Source organism: Macaca fascicularis, chromosome 10 (assembly GCF_037993035.2).
Source record: "Macaca fascicularis isolate 582-1 chromosome 10, T2T-MFA8v1.1".
NCBI classification, from domain to species: domain Eukaryota; kingdom Metazoa; phylum Chordata; class Mammalia; order Primates; family Cercopithecidae; genus Macaca; species Macaca fascicularis.
In genome coordinates this window covers 12,165,524-12,190,200 of record NC_088384.1, presented here as the reverse complement: position 1 = coordinate 12,190,200, position 24,677 = coordinate 12,165,524, and the positions used below count along the sequence as shown (strand labels likewise).

At 55.7% G+C, this 24,677-nt stretch overlaps 1 protein-coding gene across 6 annotated transcripts in view; it reads left to right on the top strand.

Annotated features, from left to right (window-relative positions):
* The window catches only part of MGAT3 (beta-1,4-mannosyl-glycoprotein 4-beta-N-acetylglucosaminyltransferase), a 45,606-nt gene that overhangs the window by 15,091 nt on the left and 5,838 nt on the right, over window positions 1-24,677 (top strand). The window contains exon 1 of one of the 6 annotated variants that reach the window (XM_065522099.1): window positions 6,854-6,916. The exons of 2 other annotated variants lie outside the window; for them this stretch is intronic. The gene's annotated coding sequence lies outside the window, so the exon portion shown is untranslated. Of the gene's footprint in view, window positions 1-6,853; window positions 6,917-7,750; window positions 15,834-16,967; window positions 18,665-24,677 lie in introns of those variants that run through there. 3 more of the 6 variants (XM_065522098.1, XM_065522100.1, XM_065522101.2) reach the window with 3 other exon arrangements.

Below are 24,677 nucleotides of genomic sequence, written 5' to 3'. Positions count from 1 at the left end.
GAGAGCAGCCTCACACTACAGAGGGAGGGTACAGGGACCTGCTTGGGAGGCACTATTGCCCCCACCACCAGGAAGGGGACACTGAGGCTTTGGGAAGGGGCGGAGCTGCCCACGGGCTGGAAGCAGGCTGGGAACCCCCTCTCACAGCATGGAGCTGACAAGGGGACCCATGGCTTTGCCCGTAAGTCAGGAAGTTAACCGAGTCTTCACGTTATTTCTCCTTGGGCTGCCTGAAGTGGAATTCCCCCTTTTGGCTCACTTATTTTCATCTTTTCTGTAAAAGTAAAATTGAAACAATGGAAATCATTCACATTCACTAATTACCCTATTGTTTTATGAAGCTTATTTGGCTCGAAACTTTGGTTCTTACCGAAGTGGGAATCCCTTGGGAGGGGTGGGTAAGGGCCAGGCCAGGGAGACAGACCTGTGCACGTACCAGGATCTCTTCAGAGCCTGCCCTCTGGCTGCCCTCTCTGGGCAGGCCAGGAACTTCCCAGAAGGAACAGCCCAGAGACAGGGTTCTAAGTGAGGGAGGCCGGCCCGAGTGGATTCTGGGACTCTGGCTGGCAGGCCTGGTGGTGGATGTCTCCCACGGTTGTCCTCCCCACCTTGGCCTCTGGGTTATCACAATTTGCTGCCCTTTATCAAGCACTTACTATGTGCTGGGCACAGGGCCAACCAACCACTTTCTATGCATTCTCCCAGAGATGTCTCATACCTTGCTGAGAGGCAAGCACTGTTATCATCCCTGTTTGGCACTTTGAGGGTACCCAGAGTCAGGGGCCCACAGCCGGGAAGTGGCAGGGCTGGGATTGTTTCCAGCCTGTAGGACCCTCAGAGAGCAGGCTCCCTGGGTCACCCAGACCTGCTCCTTCTCTCCCGTGGGCTCCCAGCAGGGCCTGCTCCCTGAGGCTTGGAGCCCTGAGACAGCCATCACTTAGTCTCTTGGCCTCCAGGCTTCCCCTTCAAGGCCCTCCTGCCACCGTCCTGAGCCCTGTCTCTGGAAGGCCCGCTCAATGTCACCTGGGCTGCCTGCATAAAGTACCTGTATGCCAGACCCTAGCCAGCCCTGCTGAGTCAGCATCTCACAACGGGAAGGCTGGAAACCCACAGTTTAAAAAATGCTGACTTGGACTCCCAAAGTAATCCCAGTACTTTGGGAGGCCGAGGCAGGAGGATTAATTGAGTCCAGGAGTTCGAGACCAGCCTGGGCAACATAGTGGTACCCTGTCTCTACCAAATAATTTTTAAAAATTTAAAAAAGTTAGCCAGGTGTGGTGGCACACGCCTATAGCCTAGCTACCTGGAAGGTTGAGGGGAAAGATCACTTGAGCCCAGGAGGTCAAGGCTGCAGTTAGCTGAGATCGCACCACTGCACTCCAGCCTAAGCAACAGAGCAAGACCCTATCTCAAAAAAAAAAAAAGAAAAAAAGTGGCCGGGCGCGGTGGCTCAAGCCTGTAATCCCAGCACTTTGGGAGGCCGAGACGGGCGGATCACGAGGTCAGGAGATCGAGACCATCCTGGCTAACACGGTGAAACCCCGTCTCTACTAAAAAATACAAAAAATTAGCCGGGCGCGGTGGTGGGCGCCTGTAGTCCCAGCTACTCAGGAGGCTGAGGCAGGAGAATGGCGTAAACCCGGGAGGCGGAGCTTGCAGTGAGCTGAGATCCGGCCACTGCACTCCAGCCTGGGCGACAGAGCAAGACTCCGTCTCAAAAAAAAATAAATAAATAAATAAAAGAAAAAAAGTAAAAAAGAAAAATTTAAAAATGCTGCCCTGAGGATACAGAGGCCTGTGCACTCCAAAAGCCAGTTCCCAGCTCCCTGGCATCTGTAGTGGCTGCTAGATTTCCCAATCCCCAACCCTTGTAACTCAGATCCTGTGACCCAGGCCCTGCCTGTGTTCGTAGCCTCTGCCCCACCAGCTCTTCATATAATACCACGCTCGCCCCTGCCCCACTGCCCCCGCTGTGCTTGCATCCTAGGACTTGCTGCCTCTGCCTCTTCCTGGAAGCAAGTCCCAGGCAGGCATGATGCCCAGAGCTTGCCTAATGCACTGGGCAAATCTCTCTTGGTGCATCCTCCGCTTGCTACCTGGGGCCTGGCACGTGGTTGTGGCAAATTGTGGTGGGTGAGTGATGGTAGCTGCCACTGGAGAGGGGCACAGGGAGAGCTGCAGGTGACTGGGGATGGGTTGGGCCCCTGGGCTGGCACCAGGCATGCACTAGGGCCTGGCTCTGTGCCTGGCACGTAGAAGGCATTTGATACATATTTTTTTCTTTTTTTTTTTTGAGACAGAGTCTCGCTATGTCGCCCAGGCTGGAGTGCAATGGTGTGATCTCAGCTCAGTGCAACCTCTGCCTCCTGGGTTCAAGCAATTCTCCTGCCTCAGCCTCCCAAGTAGCTGGGACTACAGGCACCGGCCACCACACCCAGCTAATTTTTTTCTTTTTCATATTTTTAGTAGAGATGGGGTTTCACCGTGTTAGCCAGGATGGTCTTGATCTCCTGACCTCATGATCCACGCACCTCGGCCTCCCAAAGTGCTGGGATTATAGGCATGAGCCACTGCACCCAGCCTCTATCAGGCTTTATCTTTCTCCACTCCTGGACCGGAGCTCAGCCCTGAGCCCGGAGCACTTTGCTCTCCCCAGCTCCTGCTCATCTATGCCCGCATCTGACCCGGTTCCTGCTGAGAAATGCTCTGTACTGGGGACAGGGGAAGAGGGTGGCGTGCAGTCCCACGCAAGCCTGTTGTCTCCTCCTTCACACCACACAGGGGACCCTCAGCTCTCAGAGGCACTCTGGGCAAGTTTCCCAGGGCCCCAGACCTTAAGGTTCCCTCTGCAAAAATGGGTGGGTTCAGCTGGCCACGTGGCCTCTCTGGGCTGATCCCTTGGGCTCAGCTGCACCCCTCGGAAGGTTTTCCTTTGGGATATGGGCATAAGTGAAAAGTAGAGCCATACTCTTCAACCCATTGTGGGCATTCAGTGAAACCACGTGTGTAAGATGCTTTGTTAATTGTAGAACGCTGCACAAGCTGATCAGGTCCCTCACCCGTCGGGCAGGCTCTGTACTGCAGACACTAGACACGAACAAACCACTTCCCCTGCTTAGCACTCAATTTCCATATTGTGAAATGAGGATTATTTTGGCACTGTGGCCCATGGTTCCTGAGATTTGAAAATGAAATCATGCAAAAAACTCCAGCACTGGCCGGGCGCGGTGGCTCAAGCCTGTAATCCCAGCACTTTGGGAGGCCGAGACGGGCAGATCACGAGGTCAGGAGATCGAGACCATCCTGGCTAACACGGTGAAACCCCGTCTCTATTAAGAAATACAAAAAACTAGCCGGGCGAGGTGGCGGGCGCCTGTAGTCCCAGCTACTTGGGAGGCTGAGGCAGGAGAATAGCGTGAACCCGGGAGGCGGAGCTTGCAGTGAGCCGAGATCCGGCCACTGCACTCCAGCCTGGGTGACAGAGCGAGACTCCATCTCAAAAAAAAAAAAAAAAAACAAACTCCAGCACTTTGGGAGGCCGAGGTGGGTGGATCACCTGAGGTCAGGAGTTCAAGAGCAGCCTGGTCAACATGGTGAAGCCCCGTCTCTACTAAAAATACAAAAATTAGCCGGGCGTGGTGGCAGGCGCCTGTAATCCCAGCTACTTGGCAGGCCAAGGCAGAAGAATCGCTTGAACCCGGGCAGCAGAAGTTACAGTGAGCCAAAATTATGCCACTGCACTCCAACCTGGGCGACAGAGCGAGGCTCCGTCTTAAAAGAAGAAAAAGAAAGAAAGCCTGATAGAGCAAAATGCGCACTGCCCGAAGGTGACAGGCAACCCATGTTGATGTTGGTTCCAGCAAAAGGTGCATGGGGAAGAGAAAGGCCTGCGAGGAAGGCCCGGCCAGAAGCCAGCCAGGCCCAGGGGTGGCAGGATGGTGGGAACACTGTCCTGCTTCTTCCTCTGTGCTTTCCTGATGTTCTAGAACGAATGAGAAACCTTTAAACCAGAAAAATGCGGTTGTATTCTAACAGTAAGTGGGAAGAAAAGGAGCCCCGGAGACAGCCGGCTCTTGCTTTGTCTGATTCTGAGGCCACCCCTTGCAGGCAGTGACTGGCTGTGGGGTCTCACCGTGGGGTTTGCCTAGCACCAGGCACATCCCCCAGAGCAAGTGAACCTGCAGCAGGAGGCCTGTGTTGTTCTTATTCCTGGAAATTGGGTCATGGGAGCCCAGGCCTGGAGCTCCTGGAATGTAGTGCTCTGAGAATTTTGTCCAAACACCTCTGACCTCCTTCCTCCGGAGCTGGTCCAGCCTCTTTCTTCCCCTGCGTCCCCCATGCTCCAGTCTCTTGGGCAGTTGTTGTGCTCCATATGTGAGCCTCACCTTCCTACTTCCTGGCCTTTGCTGATACTGGTCCCCTGCCCTCCTGAAGAGTCTGTCCCCTCCAGCCCAGCTGCTGCCAGAGCCCCTACTCCTTAGGAAGCCCCTCCTGCCCCTTCTAGACAGAGGTGCCCCCAGGGCAGGAGCCAGGGCTGCTTGTTTCACTTCCATGCTGAAGCCCAGTGGGCGTGGTCATCCCTGTTAGCTGTTGTCATTACAGTCCCAGGCCTCAAAGTGCCTTTCCCACTATCCTCCTACACACAGGTCAAGTTCTGCCTTGCGGTAGCGTTATTTGTCATCACGTCTGAGCCTTGATCCTGGGTGGGGTCAGTTTCTGTTTCTCTCCTGGCTTCTGACTCTGTACACAGTATGCTTTGTACCCAGTACAGAGCACTCATCCGTCCATCCGTTCTTTCAGCAATTACTCCCTAAGTGCCTATTGTGCGCCGGTGACTGAGCTAGGTGGCAGGGGCACAGCTCTGCTGACATCAGGGTGTGACAGCTTGCAGTTTGCGTGCATGTGTTTTGTGCATGCTGCATGTGTTTTGTGCACGCCACATGTATATGCACACAATATGAACATCTGCATCACATATAAACTAGCATCTCTTAGGCTGTGCAGTCCTATAGGTACCTTGGGCATTCCTGGTTAATTCATTCAGCGAGCGTTGACAGAGTGCCCACCAAGCAGGTGCCAGGCCCTGACCTGAAGTCTTTGTCCTTGGGAAGCACCTGTCTTGTGGAGCCATTGCAGTGAGAGCTGGTGCAGAGGGTGAAGGGCAGGGGGTTGGGGCAGCGTCCTGGAGAGATGGGAAAGGGGTGAGGAAGGGCATTTCTGCCAGCTGGGGTATGCTCTGGGATCCGCTCTGCGGCCCTGGGGGCATCCCAGGTCTAGGAAAGCTGGGCCGGACCTTCTCACTTTGGGAGTGCAGGTAGCCCCATCTCTTTGGTTCCACTGCTCTCAAGAGCCCCAAAGGGTGATGAGGCTAAGAAGGTAGGAGTGGGCAGGAGCCCTGCTGCTGGGCACCTCGAAGAGAATACGAAGTACAGTGTCCCAAAGAGGAGACTCATGGACACGGGACCTGTGATGGAGATCCTTCCTTCCCTCCTTCCTTCCTTCCTTCCTTCCTTCCTTCCTCCCTCCCTCCCTCCCTCCCTCCCTTCCTTTTTTTTTTTTTTTTTTTGACGGAGTCTGGACCTGTTGCCCAGGCTACAGTGCAGTGGCAATCTCAGCTCAGTCTCAGAAAGCAAAAAAAAAAAGAAGTAGAACCTCCAGATGCAGACAGAGAACCTGGAATCTGGAACTTAGAGGAAGAAACCTGGAGCAGCAAACCTAGAATGTGGGTCTTCCAGAACATGGAGCTCGGAGGCCACCACCCTCAGTGGTCAGTGGGGAAACTGAGGTCCAGGGCATGGGAGATCGTGAGCCTTGATGAGCAGCAGTGGGCACACCGGCGGCTCTGCTGAGCTGGACTGGGATGAGGACCCCCGCCACAGCCTGCTAGGTTCCTGACCTTGGGCACATCCCCTCTCCAAGCAGAGGTGGAGGGAGAGTAATTGGGAGAGGAAAAGAGACAGGGTGCCTTGTTCCAGCTGAGGGGAGGCTCCTTGGGTACCCAGAGCCCCAGCCAGCTGTGCGCTTGCTCTGTCAGGACCACCCCCAGCAGGAAGCTAACTGTGACGCTCAGGTTCCCAGATCCCAGGGCAACGCTGCCACCCTCCCGCCCAGGAGCTGCAGGCTGCGGGCAGGTGTGGCCTTGTCAGCTCACCAGGTCCCCACGGTGGCAGAGCCACGTTCAAGCCCATTCGCTTGCTCAGCAGCGCACCTGCAGCACCAGGCATGGGGCAGTGAACACACAGCCTTGAGCTGCGGTTCAGACGCTAACCGGGAGGATCCTAACTGCTGAGCTGCTCTTCCTTTCCCACCTTCTTCCCATAACTCCTCCTGGCCATGAAGGCTCTGGTCATTTCCTGTATCTCCCCTCCGCCACCACTACCCCATTGGAAGGGGCCCTCAGGATTCACGTAGCTAAGCTGCCTCATTGAGGTGTGACAAGCCCAAGTTGGCAAAACAGGCAGGACTAGGATCATTGGCCACTTGTGTGAGCCCCAGACAGGCCTGAGAGCCCTGCAGCATTGACTGGAAAGTGTGGGTGTGTGAATTTGGGGTGGTCATTTATTCATTCAACAAACTGAGGGTGAACACCTTTTTTGTGTGGGGCTCAGTGCTTGAGGCTGGGGACCCAGGGGTGTCAGACAGCACTGCCCTTGTGTGGGGCAAGGGGTTCTGGGAAGTAGGCCGGGGTCAGGGAGGCCTGGAGAAGTACAGCTCAGCCAAACCCTCCAGGAACAGGCATGGAGATTGAAGGGTGAGATTACATAGAAACTTGTGTGCCTCCTTGAGGGACTTGGACTTTCTCCTGAGGGCAGACTCCTGCCCACTCCAAGCTGGGGAGGGCAGCGTCACATGTGGCTTTCGCTTGGCTCATCAGGGCCGGGTCGGGGGGCCCGTTGAGGAAGCTGCTGCCATTCCCGTGAGTGGTGGGCTCGGGAATGGGAGATTTGGGAAGTGCAGGCAGTGGGACGGACAAGCCTTGGTGGTGGGTGGAGAGGGGCCCAGAGGGGGAGCATTGAGAACGCCGAAGTTGTCACAGTGTCAGTCCCTTGGTGCCAGGCTTGAGTCACAGGTTACCAGTGCAGGTTGTTGGGACAGCCGTTTGATTTTTACCTTGTTTGTCACAGAGGGTCTCAGGCCAGAAAACCAGGCCTGGTGTGACCCAAAGCCCACGCCCACTGCCCTCCTTGCTGCCCAGCCCAGATCGTTCCCAGCAGGTCTGCACCTCTCTGTCCCTCACTCCAGCTGGCACCGGGCCACCTGAGCATGCAAGCGTGCCCGCCACCTGCTGCCCTGTATACATGGATGGGTACCGGGGGAGCAGCATCCACTCCTGCTGCCTAGGACTCTTGGACGAGACCTTTACCTGCCACCTGGTGCGTGAGGGCCTCTGCCAGCCAACAACCCCTCCACTGGCACCCAGGGTACAACGCCTGGGACAAAGTCCCCAATGCTAGAGAAGGCCCCAGAGAATGCGCAAGGGTGGGGCGCGCCCTTCCCTTCATTTCCCCCCACCCCCCATTCGCTCAGCCCGCCAGCCTGGAGATGGAGCTGAGACTCTGTACTGAAGTGGCCCTTTGTACGCTGTCCCCAGAGGATGACGAGTCTGGGCGGGAGGGGCTGGCACTGCCGGGGCTGCAGGGCAGGGCAGCGCTGATCTCAGCAGGGCAGGGGCTTTCTCTGGGGCCATTGGGCAGGGGAGGAGCGCCTGTCAGGCGTGGGAACTCGCAGGCTGGGCCTGCACCCCCAAACCAGAGAATACTTGTCCCTCCAAGTCTGTTGCTGCTTCTCATCCGGGCTCCTGTGTCTTTGGACTGTTCCATCATCATCCAGCGTCTGTGCAGTGCCTGCTCCTGGGCAGGCTCTGTCCTGCGGGGTGGGGAACAGTGGTGACTGAGGCCTGTGGTGACCCTGCTCTCCTGTGGCCACGCCAGCAGGATGAGGGTGGGGGAGACATAAACAACAAAGCGGGATCACCTCCACAGCGATGAGTGCTGGGGGGCGGTCTGGAGAGAGGGCTTGCGGGCAGGGGCAGCACTTCAGCCGGCTGCTCGGGGCGCCTGTCTGACGCATGGCATCAGAGCATGCAGGGACCTGAGGAAGGGAGTTCCAGGTGGAGGGATCAGCCTGTGCGAGGGCCCTGGAATGGGGCCACACCTGAAGAGTATAGGAGACAGGAAGGTGGGGAGCGTGGCTGGGGCCTGGGGGACAAGGGAGGCAAGGTCAGCAGAGACGCAGGCATCAGATGGCCAGGGTCCATGGAGCACAGAGGAGTTGGGGTTTTAATTCTGAGCGTGACGGGGCCACGGGAGGGCTTGAGCAGGGAGATGTGGCCTGATGGAGAATTTGCGGTGAGGGGCTGCTGCAGAGACAGGAGGGAAGCTAGTGAGAACCTCGGGGCGGCAGGGAGGCAGAGAGAGGTCCATCCTGGGAGCATTTAGGAGAACAGGGCCTGCAGGCCTGGCTGCATCTCTGCCAGGTGAGGCCGCACCCAGCTCAAAGGACTGGCCTGTGTCAAGACTGTTCGGATGTTATCCGTTCTGATCTCCTCGGGGTTGGGATGGCCTCACATTGCTGATAGGGGCACTGAGGCCCAGGGTATTCAGTGACCTGCCCAAGATCATGGAGGAGGGTTTGGAAGGGGCAGGATTTGAATCCAGCCCCTTTTGAGGCTAAACTCCAGAGAGCTATGGCCCTAAAGCAGCCCCCGCCCCACGCTGACTCCTGAGAGATTGGCCGCAGAGGGGACTAGCTCAGGGTCCAGGAGAGCCCTCTCACAGAGGCAGAAACACTCAGCCCGGCCCCTCCTGCCCGGCTTTTCCTGGGCCTCCTTTGTTATCTGGCCATGGCCACCCCTGCTCAGACCAAAGGCTCTGGCTGCCCCTCTGCCTGGGAGGCACCACATCTCTGGGAGTCCTGGGGGTGGGAGTGGGGGCATTCTGACCTTGGAAGCCAGGGCAGGGCAGAGCTGGCCTCTCTCCCTTCTCTTGTCCAGATGGACTGGGGCAGTTGATTCGGGCCTGTAAGGAAGGCTGAGTGGGCTGGGAGGTGGGTAGGGAGCTGAAAGCCCGAAATACGGGGATCTCGAGGATTTATCTTACGGGCCTCAGTGGGTCCTGTAAGCATGGGAACTTTAAATCTTTGTGGAGGGGCTGGCAATACGGGCCTGTTGATGAATTAGAAGAAGCTGTGTTCCTTCCTTCCTCTAACCCAAAGCTTTGTTAATAATTATCTGCCCAATTAATAATTACAGGCTTGAGCAGCCCCTTCCCATGCCCTCGCCCCACTCCAACCTCGTCTCTGTTCTTCCTTCCTTTGCCTTCCCAGCCCCCACTCCTACCCCCGCCCTTCCGGCCATCAGTCCCTGCCAGCCTTCCTCTGCAGAGAGGCCCCTGTGCCCTTCGGAGTCCCCCTGTCCCTGACACTACGCAGGGCATCGGTTCTGTTCTTCCCATGAGGGCCTTTCGGCAGCCCTCCAGGGCAGGCGCCACACAATCTGACAAACGAGGCACGGGGCAGAGGGGCAGAGGGGCGAGGGGCAGAGTCACACAGTACTCATTCACTCATTCTTTCACTGGATGCTATTGCGCTGTTCTCTGCGCATCAGCCACCACTGTGAGCAAGACAAGCAAACAGGAAATTCCTCTCCAGGCTTAGGGGACAGCATGGGGGAACTCCTGAGCAGGCTGGGCTGAGGGCAGCCCCCCAGGGAAGGCAAGGGCTAGGAAGAGGGAGGAGTCCCCGGAGGGCGAGCTCTTGGAGGGTGGGGCTTTGTGTGTAAAGCTCCCCAGCAGCAGGAATGCTCAAAGCTCTGGGCTCAGCCTCCTTCCAGGGTAGGGTGTGATTTCTGTCTTCACCCTCAAGAGGGGTGTTCTCCACACTGGGGAATGAATGCCTTGCTAAGGGCAGACCCTTGGGCTTGGAGCCAGCAGTACAATAGCTGTCTGGCTGTCTCCTCTGGGCAGAATCGAGCCTCTGCCCCCACTCCCAGAGAGGCCCAACTCCCTCCAAAAGGCTGTGGACTCCTGGGCCCCCTTGCAGGGGAGGCAGCCTGGGTTCAGGCTCCCTGGCCCCTGCCCTGTCCCTGCCCGGTACTTTGTCAGAGACTCGGGGTCCTGCATGCCGAGAGTTTATTTCTGAGCTCTTCCAGGCATAGGGTGTTCCTTGGTTCCTATCCTTGTCCCACTGAGAATATCCAGCAGCCCCTCTGGGAGTCGGGGCGCAGTTCTCAGGGACCCTCCCACCCAGAGAGGGAGCAAGGCGAGGCTCACAAGAGATGGACCTACATTTTACTGAACACTTGGTCCTAACAGGCTCTACACCTGTAAAACCACAATGCCCCTACCTCCTCGAGCACCTGGCACCTAGGAGTGGCTCTGGGAGGGTGGGGCCGCCTCTCACTGCTGCCTGGTTACCTGTTTTACAACGGAGGAGACTGAGGCTGGAGAGGTGAGGTGACCTAGCTGGAAAGAGGTGGAGCCACAAAACCAGCCCAGATGGAGGGCGGGGCAGGCATCTGGCGGGACAAGGTCAGTTCCTCCTGCAGTCACCTAACTGACACCTGGGCTCAGCTTCTAGGGAGGAAACTGCTGCCGCAGAGCTAAGGGTGAGTTGGGAGGCAGGCAGAGTTGGGAGCAGGTGGCCGCAGAGGGGACTAGACACTGTGCCTCAAGGCAGGTGCCTGCCGGTAAGGGGAAGGAGGTGGCAATGCCTGGGAGGGCCCCAGGCAGGGGTCAGGCAGCTGCGATGTGGGCTGGAGTCTTGGGGAGTGTGGGCCACAAGGGAGGGTCTGATGCATGTCACTCATAGGGAGTGCCAGGGCTTGTCACTTTGACTCACTGAACTTCGGTTTTCTCCTCTGTGAAATAGCAGTGGGAGGCAGATGTCCACGTGAGGTTAGAGAACAGCTAAGGTACTGAGCACAGCCTGGTCAGAGGGCGGCTCTGGGGAAGGCCTCAGATGTGCTGTCCTTTCATTCCCCCTCTTAGTCCTGTGTGTGCTGCTATCACAGAATACTTGAGACTGGGTAGTTTGTAAACAGCAGAACTTTCTCACGAATCTGGAGGCTGGGAAGTCCAGGGTCGAGGAGCTGCCATATGGCGAGGGCCTTCATGCTGCGTCATCCCATGGCAGAAGGGCAAAAGTATCCACACATGGAGAGGGGCAGGGCTGACCCCATGCAGTTGTCAGGAAAATGATAAGTAACCCACTTCGAGCCCGTGCTGTTATCAGGAACGATAACTAACCCACTCCTACAGTAACAGCACAAGTCCCTCCATGAGGGTGGAGCCCTCATGGCCTAATCACCTCTTAAAGTCCACACCTGTCAACACCGCTGCACTGGGGATTAAATTTCATACACGTGAACGTTGGGGGACACATTTTTCAGACCATAGCACCCCCTACATGATTACAGGCTGGCAAGGGGAAGCTGTGGACACAGGGGCTTGGGGATCCCTGGGTCTGTGGTCAGTCCAGGCTAGCTGGAGGTCAGAATCAGGCAGACAGCAGCAAACAAACTCCCCAAGGAGGTGGTACAGGTGGCATGGGACCCCTCCCTTGCTTGTCTCCAAGTTCTGGGTGATCGGGGCTAGGGGAAAATAATGGGGGTGGGGGGATGGAAGTTAAGGGGAGGAGGGTGGATGGACGAGGAGGGCAGCCTGGATGGAGATGGGCTGGCATGGTGTGGGCAGGGGGCAGACGGATGCGGAGTGCCAGCTCCAGGGTAGATCGGGGCAGGGGTCTGCAGTGCGGGTCAGGAGCCAGGGCCTCCGGAGCCTCCTGGAGTCGGGGCCTTACCTTGGAGGTTTCCTGACTTTTTGGACCTTGAGCCTCCTTTAAGCTGCAGGTGACCCCGACATGGCGCACTGTCCAGGGTGACCCGTTCCTGTTGGAGTTGGGTAGTGGTGGGAAGGGCTGCCCTGGGTCCCTTTGGCCTTTCAAGGAGCTCTGGCCTCTGGGAAACGTAATTCCAGCCTGGCCTTGCAGTGTGCCACGGGGATGCTCACATGGTTTTAGGCTGGTGAGAGGGGCTCAGGAGGTTGGCAGGATGGGCAGATGCAGCTTTCCTGGGCAGCGGATCGGATCATCTGCCAGAGCTGGAGAGCCCTGTGACCTGAAAATGGCAGGCCCATGGGGTCCTGATGGCAGCTGGGGTGAGAGGGGCCCTTGCCTGGGGCAAGGCTGAAGGCAGCAGCCTGGACTTTGCCCCTGAAACTCTGAGAAGCCCTGAGGCCTCAGATGGGTGTGGACCTTGCTGCTGTCACTTGCCAGCTGTGAGTTTGAGGCCCTGTGTGCCTGTGGAGGTGGAATGAAGCGAGGCCAGTAGCGCTACAGTCTTCACATCGCCCCCAACCCTCTCAGCACCGAGCACCTTCCCTGCACACTGGCCCAGCCCCCACGGGCTCCCACTGCCTCCTGGCTCTGCACATAGCAGGTCCGTGGTCATGTGTGGCCCTGCAGAGGGGGCTCTCCTCATGAGGGTGGTCCTCTGCCTGAGAGATAAAGAGCCCTATCCCCGAAATGCTGCCAGCAGTACTCATTCCTTTGGCTAATCCCAAACATTCACTGAATGTTTGCTCTGGGCTCTTCGGGCAGGAGCTACTGCCCACTTCTGGCCTGGCCTGTTCCCCCAGGCCAAGTTTACGCCTCTCCATTCCAGGCTCTGTGTGTAAGAGGCAGTCAGAGCCCTCGGGCCCTCTGAAATGTGCACATGCACCACTAGCCCCGGGTGGGACATCTGCCCTCTGCTCCCTGATGTCCACAAGGTCCCTCTCTGCCTGGACTAGGGGCTGAAGATCCAAGACAGAAAAGCCCCAGCCCAGCGCCCCTGCCTCTCTGGAGTCAGAGAGACCTTGGTTCTGCTTGTGCTGCAGCCCCTACCAATCACCCCCTCCTCAGGGCCTCCGTCTCCTTGCCGGTGGAGTGAGGGATGAATTCACAGCAGGGCTTGCCAAGCTTTTTTTTTTTGAGACGGAGTCTCACGCTGTTGCCCAGGCTGGAGTGCAGTGGCGCGATCTCGGGTCCCTGCAAGCTCCGCCTCCCGGGTTCCTGCCATTCTCCTGCCTCAGCCTCCTGAGTAGCTGGGACTACAGGCGCCCGCCACCGCGCCCGGCTAATTTTTTGTATTTTTAGTAGAGACGGGGTTTCACTGTGGTCTCGATCTCCTGACCTTGTGATCCGCCCGCCTCGGCCTCCCAAAGTGCTGGGATTACAGGCTTGAGCCACCGCGCCCAGCCAGCTTTTTTTTTTTTTTAAACTATAGAAGTTTTCCTTCAAACAGAATCTTGCAAGGAACTCAGTGTCTGAAATTGAAAAGCTGGGAGCGTCTTCTTGATTGTGTTTTTTGGGGCGGGTCCCTGGGCTTTGTTTTTTTCTCCCCCTTCACTCCACGTCTCTCTCTGGTCCCAGGGAACCTGCAGGGGAGTTCCAGGGACCTGGCTGGGAAGCAACTGTCCTCAGTGCCCATAGGACCAGTTCATGGGATGTGTCTGTATATCTGTATATCGGGCCCTGAGGCCCGCCTTTAGCCCACCTCCCCTCCTGAGGTCTCCTTCTGCCAGTCACCTGCTTAGTGCCCCTGCACCCTGGTGTCAGGCAGCCCCCCAGAGCTGCATCCCTCCCTCCTGTAGTTACCCAATGCTCTATGAGCCCCTGTCAGCCGGGACCTCAGCATCGGCTCACCACTGCCCTGCCCCCAGCACTCCCCTTCATCACGGGCATCAGGTTGGGCGCCTCTGGGATGCTCCTTTGCTGCAGCTCTGTGGCCGTCCCCGTGAGGCTCCTCCCTCAGTGTAGCCCCATCGCTCCAGTGGTGCTGGCGCGGTGAACCCGATTGGCTCCCTGCCTCCTGCCTCCCTGTTCAGTCTAAACGGCACAGTCTAGTGTAGGAGCCACTAGAGCATGCAGCTATTCAAATTCAAATTAAATTAAATTAAGCCGGGTATGGTGGTACGAGACTAGTCCCAACTACTCGCGAGGCTGAGATGGGAGGATTGCTTGAGTCCAGGAGTTCACATCCAGCCTGAGTAGCATACGTCTCGTCTCTAAAAAACAAAAACAGAAACATTATGGAAGGAGCCTCTGGGGACGAGGAGCTGTTGTCCTGAGTGGACCAGTGACCAGTGCAGGAGGGGTGGAGTCCTAGCAGGGGTAGAGCCCAGCTTTGGGAACCAGCTTTCGCAGGCACTTGCCGGCTCCTCCGTGGGAAAGTCCTCAGGCAGCCTGTAGGGAGCTGGGATCAGCTGATGGGGATGGGTTTGGAGGGGAGAGAGTGGTGCACAGGGACTGGAGGTGGGGGAGGGGTGGGGTTGCCATGGAAAGGGCTCGTGGGATGGGTCTTGGGCTGAGCCTTTGGCAAGGCCTCCACCCTGGAGCTGAGCCAGCAGAGAGGGGCTGACTCCGTGAGGCCCAGACTTTTGTGGGTATTCTGGTGGCGTGGGCACCCTGTCTTCCCTGAACCCTGCCTGCCTAATCTAAGAACTGCTCCCTTTGTAGCTCTGTCTCTCCTCTCTTGGCCTAGTTTCTTCATCCGTGGGTGGGCACAGCAGAAGCTGTCTGACCTGGCCCATGGTGAACGGGATTTGCCAGGATTTGACTCTGGCCATCCAGGGAAGATGGAGTTTTTGACCAGGCCTGGCCCCTGAAGCAGACTTCTTCCCTCTGAGCGTGCTAGGGAAGCAGAATTTCCCGGGGCTAGGTGTCATGGTCCACTAGGCCCTCCCTCGTCCAGGCCACTTGTGTTGAGCCTGGAGCAGAACCCCCACATCTGTAGTCCTCCTGTCAGCTTGGGGAGTCTCAGTTTCCATCTGTTTCATTCCCATCAGCTGTGTGTGGCTGAGCAAGTCACCTAACCTCGAGGCCTCCATGTCCTCATCTGCAAAATGGAGACACACATAGCTGCATCCCCAGTGTCCACTGGTAGCTGGAATGATATGTTGACTACAGAGTGACCACTTTGTGTAGGCTTCCCTGTGGGTGGGTGTCAGTCAAAGGAGTGAGTCAGATGATGAGAGGGGAGGACAGCAGAGCAGCAGTTGTCTCTCCAGTCTTGCCGGGACTCCAGGATTGGCCATGTTCTGCAGCCACCGCCTCTGTCTGTCTCCCCATGTGGGATCCTGAAACCTCAAGCTGCATTTAGTCTCAGAGTCCAGGGGAGGTGCTCACTGTCTTCTGACCCCTCAGATGCCGACTCCCTCTGCCTTACCCCGGGGAAGGAACCAGTAGCAGAAGCTCCAGGGAAACTGATGAAGGTCAACAGAAGGAGGAATTTCTAGCAGCCCAAAGGGATTGGAATGGGTGGCCCGTGGGAGTGGACATGCAGAGGCACTGGCCTGGGGTGAAGGCTTGGACCAAATTCTTACTCACAGGCCCTCTGGAGCCAGGAGAGGAGTCTGCAGGCCTCGGCTGGGCCACATTCCCCAGATTCTGGCCTTAGGTCCTGAATGCCTGGTGAGTTACTGAGAAAGGCCCCGCAGGCTGAGGGTGCCAGTCAGGATTAAGCAGCCCCCTAATTGGCCCACCTCCCTTTGTACCTTAACAAAGGTGTCTTTGTTACCTTTCTTAAAGGTAATAAAGCCGGTCAGGAGCAAAGCCTGGCACGTTCAGGGGGTCGTCTGCATTTGGTCATCCAGCAGGAAACCCAAATGGAAGGAAAGAAAAAAAAAATGCATTTATAGAACCTCTGCCAATGGCCAGGTTCCATGCAGAATGCTTTGACACCATGGCTCAGCCAGGTCTCCCACAGGACTGCAAAACAGAGGGTGATATCTTCCTTTTACATTGGAGAAGACTGAGGACCAGAGAGGCTAAATAACTTGCCAAAGGGCACACAGCAAGTAAGTCATGGCACTGGGATTCAAACCAAATCCTCCAGACTTACAGTAACAGAGGAGCCGGTGTGTCCTGAGCATCTGTTGTGTGCTTAGGTGTGGTCCCTAGGTTTTTGTGGGGATTAACTCAACTCTCACAACAACCCTGTGAGATAGAAATGGTTATACCTGCATATCATGGAGGGGGAAACTGAGGCAGGGGGAGGCAGAGTGACTTGCCAAGGTCACAAGCAGTGTTTGGATCTGGCCACTGCGGTCACTGGCCTAACCTGTGCCCCAGGAGCTGCTGTATATGGCAGGGATTGCCGCAAAGATGTGCCTCCTACCTTCCTTTTGGAGGTGGCAGAGCCCTCAGGTCGCATGGGGCAGGACCAGGCCAGGTGGAAGCTGGGCACAGGGAGGCGGGCTTCCGCGCGAAGCCCTTTCATGCAGATGAACCAACTCCTGGAGAGGTAGTGTGGGTCCACCCTGAGGTGTACCAGGGCTGGGGGCCATAATGGGCCACTTCCTGCCCAGAATTGGAGACTGGAGGTTGTGCCTGGCAGCCTCCAAAATGCCCCTCATGGACATTCCAGGGATGCCCTGAGTGCCCACTGGGTGTTGGGCCTGCCCACTGCTGGACACGTGACAGCTGGCCCCTTCTCCCAGTTGGAGGAATTGAGTGCCCAGTGACTGTCCCCCAGCTGAAGACACCAGAGATCAGGTGTTGAGGGGAAGGCAGAGAAGGGGCCAGAGGGTGGTGGACAGGGGAAGTGGCTGTTAAGACATAAGCCGTCTGAACCACGGAGGAGGGTGGCAGGGGCAGGGTGAGGCCAGCCAAGGGCACCCTGGGGGCTGAGCTAGGACCCTGGCCAGCGCAGGCAAGCTCAGGACCACGGAGAGCTCCACAGGAGCTGCCCATCACCGAGTGACAGCTGTCAGTGTGAGTCTGCGCCTGGGAGGCTGCTACCTGCCTAACCAGCTCCCACCGTCACAGCCAGGGGCCTCCGGGGAGCACCTCCCTTCTCCCTGGCCAGAAGCCCCTGGCTGGGCTCCACCTGAGTCCTATGAAGTCATGGCTGGGTCATGGAGTTTGGGCTCATCAGCTTCCCTCCCTCACAGCCCGTCAGGCTTCCAAGCAGAGCCAGAGAAAAATGGCACAAGAAGTGGAAGAGGGAGGGAAGGAAGGAAATCTGTCCAGCTCAGACTCTCCGGGCTATGGTCACTGCCTGAGGCGTTCCTGCTGCCATCCTGGGTCAGCCTCGGCCTCCCTCTTCCAGGATCACCTGGCTGCCAGGAAGCACCTGGCCCATGCTCTACCACCTATCCCAACAGACCCAGGCCTGGCCAGAGGTGGTGGCCCACACCTGCAGTCCAACACTGGGGGGCCGAGGTAGGAGCATCACTTGAGCCCATGAGGTCAAGACCAGCCTGGTAATGTAGGGAGACCTCATCTCTACAAAAAAATGTTTAAAAAATCAGCCGAGTGGTGGCGCACACCTGTGGTCCCAGCTACTTAGGAGGCTGAGGTGGGAGGATCACTTGAACCCAGGAGTTTGAGGCTGCAGTGAGCCTTGACCATGCCACTGTACTCCAGCCTGCCTGGGTGACAGAATGAGACAAGACCCTGTCTTAAAAAAAAATTTAAAAGGCGCAGGCCCCTGGAGCTGGGTGCAACTCACAGGGTGTCTGGCAGTGGGATGGGGGTGGAGCCTCAAGCCCCCCTTTTCTTGGAGTCTCAGGAGGCGTGGCTTCCCAGCCCGTGGCCCCTCCTCACAGCAGGTTTAGGTTTTGCTCCCTGGTGCCCTGAGATAGGATACCACCTGCCAAGGCTGAGGCCCTGCCAGGGACTCACGTCCAAGCCTCTACTTCTGGTGTGCCCCCACCCAAAGGCTCACTCTCTCTTCTCTGCCAGGCTGGGGAATAATAATAGGGAGAAGAGTTATCACTTATCTTTGAGTGCTTACTATGTGCTAAGCATCTCATCGATGAGGAAACAGAGGTACAGAAAAGTGGTTAACCTGCACAAGGCCACACAGATAAGAGTGGCAGAGCTGGGATTTGAACTGGGGAGTCCAAGCACATAGAAGTGATGGTGAGGGCATTGTGGAGGCCCAGGGCAGTGCGGGGTGGTCTCATTGAGCACCTGCTGTGTACATTCCCTGCTGCAGGGAGCTTGTGTGCCAGCTGGGAAGACAGACATAGGGGGAAATGAGCCTCGTGTTGACGGGCTGGGGCTGTGGACAGGTCTCTCTGATTCTCACTTGAAATAAGCAGGGCTGAGATAATGATACCCATTTTATAGATGGAGGAGTTGAGGCTGAGAGAGGTCAGGTGATCTGCTCTGTTCATAGTGACTATAGGAACGTCGACGATGCTGAGGAGCAGGGGGGAGGTTGGGAGAGTTCGAGATGGGCTCTGGCTTGGGCAGAGGCAGGTGCTTTGCTTCCAGGGAGGCTGATCTTGGCACAGAGCAGGCATCTAAGAAATACTAGGTGAATTTTAACGAACTGAGTAAGGGCCAGAGTATGGCATCTGCGCTATCAGAGATTAGCCTTGGCAGTGGGAAGGAGCTGGAGAGGGGTTTTGTCCTCAGAGAGCTGCCTGCCTGGGTCACAGAGGGCAATGACCCGGCCCAGGGGAGGCCCCAAGCCCTCACTCGGCTAATCTTATTCTCCAGGCAGGTCCTGACCACAGTGAGCCTCCTGGCTTCCTGAGCTGCTGGAGAACCTCAAGCCATGTACATCCAGGGAAGTGGGCGGGAGCGGAACAGTGGGCTGGACGATGTCCCCCGCACTGCTTTGAGGCCACAGGGGGACCACAGACATAAAGCATCTCCCACCCTGCCCATCTCTCAGGTGAAGCTTCTAGACAGCATGCTGCAGAAAGGACCTGAGGTTTAGATCTAGAGATGAAGGTTAGCCCAGGACCTGCTGCTAGCCACTGTTTGACCTTGGCCATGTCCTTCACGCCCAACCTCACTGTTGGTGTCTGCAGGAGAAGTAGTGGTTAGGGCAAGGCCCTGCAGAGACAGATGCTGGCTGCAAGCCCCAGGTCTGCCGGATAGGGCCGGCCTCCTCCACCCCAGTCAAGGGCTGGTCTGTTTTTCCAGTGCCTGGGGCCACCCAGTGTGCTGCCTTGCTCACATCTAGCTCTTCAGCAGATCCAGCAGCCTCTGAGCACACTCTACACCCTCCACCCTGGTGGAAGCCACCCTGACTCGCCTGGGCAGTTCCCTGTGGCCTCCTGGCTTCCCCTGCCCTGCCCTTGAAGTGCCCATCCATTCTCAGCAGAGCAGCCAAAGTGAGCCATTCACACCAAGGTCAGGCCATGGCCTCCCTTCTCTGAATCCTCCAGTGAAAGCCACATTTCCAACCGTGGCTCCAGGCCCTGTGTGATCTGGGTTCGCTCCCTTCTCCCCATGTCCCCTTGCTTGCTCCGTCCCACCGCCTTGCTGTTCTTCACTCGTGCACACACACTCCTGCCAGGGCACCGGTTGTGTCTTCCACCTGGAACATTCTTCCGTGGCGCCCTCTCCCGCATGGAGTCTCTGCTCATGTCACCTCCTCGGTGAGCCTGCCCTGCCCGCCCCATTCATTGCTGGACATACGACGCACTCGCTCCTGCCCGTTACGCGCTTTGTCTTTCTCCAGAGCACAGCCTCTTTGGGCGCGCAGTTTTCCGACCTGACTCGTGTGTTTGCGGTTTAGGCAGCCTCCCTACACTGCTGGGTGCTGAACAGGCTCCCTGAGGGCAGGGATTTTGGTCCGTCCTGTCTCCCCATGTTCCCAGTGCTCACCGAGGTGCCTGGCACACGGGGCTCTTGCAAAATTGTTGCTGAGTGAATGAGTGACATGGGTTGGGTGAGCACCCTGTGGCATGTTGTATGGATCAGATGCCACAGGGGCTGCACCATCCACTGGGTTGTCTTCACTGGTCATAGGTGGACTCCTCAGGGGCCCTGTCACTCTACTTGGATTGAACTTGGCAGCTGGAAGGGGCTCAGGACAGCTTTAGCCCTGGACACAACCCCGTGATTGACCCTACAGGGTCCAGTATGATCCTTCTATTGTGCAATGCTGTGCAAGTGACATCATCTCCACGGCCTCGGTTTCCTTATAGAAGGGGACCTGTTTCATGTTGGGAGGATTCAGTGCAGTCACGCATAACATGCTTAGGACAGTGTCTGGCATGTGAGCCTCAGTGACAGTTTTATTGTTACACCTGATGGTGTGTCAATGCTTTGTTGTTTTTGCTTTTGAGATAAGAGTCTCACTACCGTGCCCAGGCTGGAGTACAGTATTGCGATCTCAGCTCACTGCAGCCTTGACCTGCAGGGCTCAAGCAGTCTTCCCACCTCAGCTTCCCAAGTAGCTAGAACTACAGGCACGTGCCACCACGCCCTGCTAATTTTTGTTTTGTTTTGTTTTGTATAGACGGGGTTTAGCCATGTTGCCCAGGCTGGTCTTAAACTCCTGGACTCAAGCAATCTGCCCACCTTGGCCTCCCAAAGTGCAGGGATTACAGGGGCATGAGCCACTGTGCCCAGCCTTGATGAAGCTTTGTAATGGAAGCTGAGATGCCACCAACTGGGGCCCAGTTTGGTTCCATGGCTTTAGCCCACAGCTGGGCCACCTGCACTACAGAGGGATCTGGTGGTCTCAGCTGTCATGAGGGAGAGAGGCGCTGGCTTGAGAACCAGAACTATGTTCAAGTCCTGACTCGGCCACCTCCTTAATTGTCCTTTTGGGAAAATCTTGCCATCTTTCTGAGTCTCGTTTTCTCCATCTGTTAAAACAGGGCAGTTTAAATGAAGTACCAGAGTGGTTGAGAGATTTAAATGAGACCCTGAGTGCCAGTGCTTATTTGTTCCATTTTATTTATATGCTGTCTCAATAAAAAAACGAAAAGACAAAAAGGAATTGAGCTGAAAAGGATTGAAACTGTGCGGGCAGCTGCAAGTGAAGGAGTCCAAGAAAATGCTGTCTGTGAGGCACTGTTGACATGCTCGGGGCTAACCACTGTGTGCTTCTGAGGCTGTGTGCTTCTGAGCCTCCTAGCAGCCTGAGTGATGAGGGAAACATGCTCAGATCCTTGATTCTCAGCAGCAAGCCAGACTAAGGCCTTATTAAGGGGCCCTGCCTTGAAGGCTCCAGTGACTCAGAGGGGAGCTCCTAAGCACTGGTGAGTCCGTGCTCAGAAGGGCACAGCTGGCTGCGAGTAACTAGATCCTGAAAGCCAGCCAAGGGGCAGCTGGGTCAATCTGACCTTAGCAGGTCCACGGAAGCCCTTTACGCCAAGCAAGCTGTTGCCTTGCCTCTCTGAGTTCCTCTTACCTTGCTTTGCTAAAGCCTTTGTTCGTGCTGCCAGGGGATTTAGAGTCTGAATGGCAGCCCCAGGCCATGCCCTCCCCATAGCTTACACCAGTTGTGTAACTTGGAATGTCCCCCACAGAGGCAGGTCCCAAGTAGAGAACAATGGCCCACTAAGGCCAGGCACAGTGGCTCACCTGTAATCCCAGCAGGCAGATCACCTGAGGTCAGGAGTTCAAAACCAGCCTAACCAACATGGTGAAACCCCACCTCTACTAAAAATACAAAGTTAGCCAGTGTGGTGGCGCATGTCTGTAATCCCAGCTACTCAGGAGGCTGAGGCAGGAGAATTGCTTGAGGCAGAGGTTGTGGTGAGCCGAGATTGCACCATTGCGCTCCAGCCTGGGCAACAAGAGCAAAACTCCGTCTCAAAAAAAAAAAAAAAAAAAGAAAAATAGCCCACCAGAAGGATCCAGGCTGCCTTTCCAAGTCCTGAAACCCCATGAGTAGTTTGCTCTGGAAGTTTCCGCCATGCTAACCCTGGCTGCAGTATTGCCTTGTGTCTGGTCCTGGTTGCAGCAGGAACTCCTAGCCCCTTTTGCTCACCCTGCTGGTCCAGCCCAACTGGTCTCACTTTGCCAGACAAGGGCTGGAATCCAAAATGGAGAATGAAGTGCAGAAGACCCATTTCAAAATGTTATCAAGGGGCAGCCCCTCCTTCCAAACGCCAGTGGAGAACAGCCCCAGCTCCGCCCTGGGACATCTACCATTTACCAGAGGTCAGGTCCCTATCCCAGATTGTTCTACCTGCCTGCAGTCAGCTGTGCCCACTCCGTGTGGGCAGCTCCAGGGGGCAGGTGTTTACTAGAGGAGGGATATCTGAGCTCGAATGGGGCAAGCACTGCCCTGTCAGGATCAACAGCTTGACTGCTTCTTACCAGCCTTCTCAGGACTTCTCGCCAAGCTGAGGCCATGAGGGGCACCTGGTGCAGAGCCCAGCTGCCTGGTTCACACTCCAGCTCTGTTGTGACTTTGGGCAGGTCCCTGAAGGCCCCTAAGTCCTGGTTTCCTCCTCTATAAAATAAAAGAGTTGGAGGAGATGGTCCTTAAAATTTCCAGATCAATCGTGTTATGATTCTGTGCCTTATGACCATGTGGCTTAGAGAAAATTACATTGGGGGCATCTAGCCTTGAGCATTGAAAGGAACAAGAGCTTATGGAGCACATGCTGCATGCCAGGAACTCTGTGCCCATTTCACAGATGGAGAAACTAAGGTTCAGAATGATGAGGAGTCTTTTTTTTTTTTTTTTTTTTTTGAGACGGAGTCTCGCTCTCTTGCTCTGTCACCCAGGCTGGAGTGCAATGGTGCGATCTCGGTTCACTGCAACCTCCACCTCCTGGGTTCAAGCGATTCTCCTGCCTCAGCTTCCCGAGTAGCTGGGATTACAGGTGCCCACCACCATGCCCGGCTAATTTTTGTATTTTTAGTAGTGACGGTTGGCCTCACCATATTGGCCAGGCTGGTCTCCAACTCCTGACCTCAGGTGATCCACCTGCCTCGGCTTCCCAAAGTGCTGGGATTACAGGTGTGAGCCACCGTGCCTAACCCAAGTGCCTATCTTTCCACCCTACCTTGCTGTCCTCAGAGTTAAAAAGTAGGGAGGCTGGCCACGGTGGTTCATGCCTGTAATCCCGGCACTTTCAAAAGCTGAGGCGGGCAGATCACTTGAGGTCAGGAGTTCAAGACCAGCCTGGCCAATGTGGTGAAACCACATCTCTACTAAAAATATAAAAATTAGCGGGGCATGGTGGTGCATGCCTGTGATTCCAGCTACTTGGGAGGCTGAGGCAAGAGAATTGCTTGAACCTGAGAGGTGGAAGTTGCAGTGAGCCAGGATCTCACCACTGCACTCCAGCCTGGGTGACAGAACGAGACACCATCTCAAAAAAAAAGTGAGGGGGAGAGCATGACCCAGAGAAAGAATCAAAAATAAAGAGAAGCCACAGGTGGGAACATTTTAAGAATATCTAGGTGGGACAGTGCCAGATGCCAAAGGCAAGGTTTCTGTCTCAGCCTTTTCTGTGACTCACTGGGTCCCCCCGGACAGGTCACTGGTCCCACTTGGCCCCACCCGGCATTTTCACTGGTCAAATGAATGTAAACTCCTGGCCTGCCTGCCCACCCGTCTAGACTCAAGGGTGAAATGAGCTGGATGGCTGCAGTCGGAGGTGCTCTGTGGCTGCACGGCTCATTCATAAAACGAGGCATCCAAATCCAGTGTGGGGTTTGGCTAATGGTGACATTCCAATGTCCGTTTCCTAGTTGTGACAAATGTCCCATGGTGGTGTCAGCTGGGAGCAATAGGGTGAAGTGCGTGAGGAAGCCTCTGTGCTGTCGTCTTTGCACCTTTTCTGATAATCTACAAATATTCTAAAATTAAAAGTCTATTTAGGCCAGGCACAGTGGCTCACACCTGTAATCTCAGCACTTTAGGAGGCCGAGATGGGCGGATCACCTGAGGTCAGGAGTTCGAGACCTGCCTAGCCAACATGGCGAAACCCCATCTCTACTAAAAATATAAAAATTAACTCGGTGTGTTGGTGTGTGTCTGTAATCCCAGCTACTTGGGAGGCTGAGGCGGGAGAATTCCTTGATCCTGGTAGGCAGAGGCTGCAGTGAGCAGAGATCGCACCACTGCATTTCAGCCTGGGCGACAGAGCAAGACTCTGTCTTAAAAAAAAAAAAAAAAAAAAAGGCCGGGTGCGGTGGCTCACGCCTGTAATCCCAGCACTTTGGGAGGCCAAGGCGGGTGGATCACGAGGTCAGGAGATCGAGACCACCCTGGCTAACACAGTGAAACCCCATCTCTACTAAAAATACAAAAAATTAGCCAGGCGTAGTGGCGGGCGCCTGTAGTCCCAGCTACTCGGGAGGCTGAGGCAGGAGAATGGCATGAACCCAGGAGGCGGAGCTTGCAGTAAGCCCAGATCACACCACTGCACTGCAGCCTGGGCGACAGCGAGACTCTGTCTCAAAAAAAAAAAAACTTATTTAAATTGGAGAATAAGAATATACAAGCATCTCCATCCCACAACCATAAACGAATTGATAAATCAAACTGTATAAATGTATAGCAAATGATTATATCATGAGTCATGATACAGAGTGATTTATTCACAATAGCCATGTAATATGTGGGATTTAAAAGGAACTGGTACATTTATTTCTACTGATACCAAAATCTTTTAAATCTATCATTGATTGAGGAAAACAGCTTCGTTAGACTTAGTGTCCTGTATGGTAATGTTTGTGAAAAATATTAAACCCAGAATAGAAAAATTGCATAGAAAGCCAGAGATAGACCTCAAAATTTTTTTATTTTTTTAATTTTTTTAGGTGGAGTCTTGCTCTCGTTGCCCAGGCTGGAGTGCAATGGTGCAATATTGGCTTACTGCAACTTCCACCTCCTGAGTTCATGTAATTCTCCTGCCTCAGCCTACCGAATAGCTGGGATTACAGACATGCACCACTACAGCCAACTAATTTTTGTATTTTTA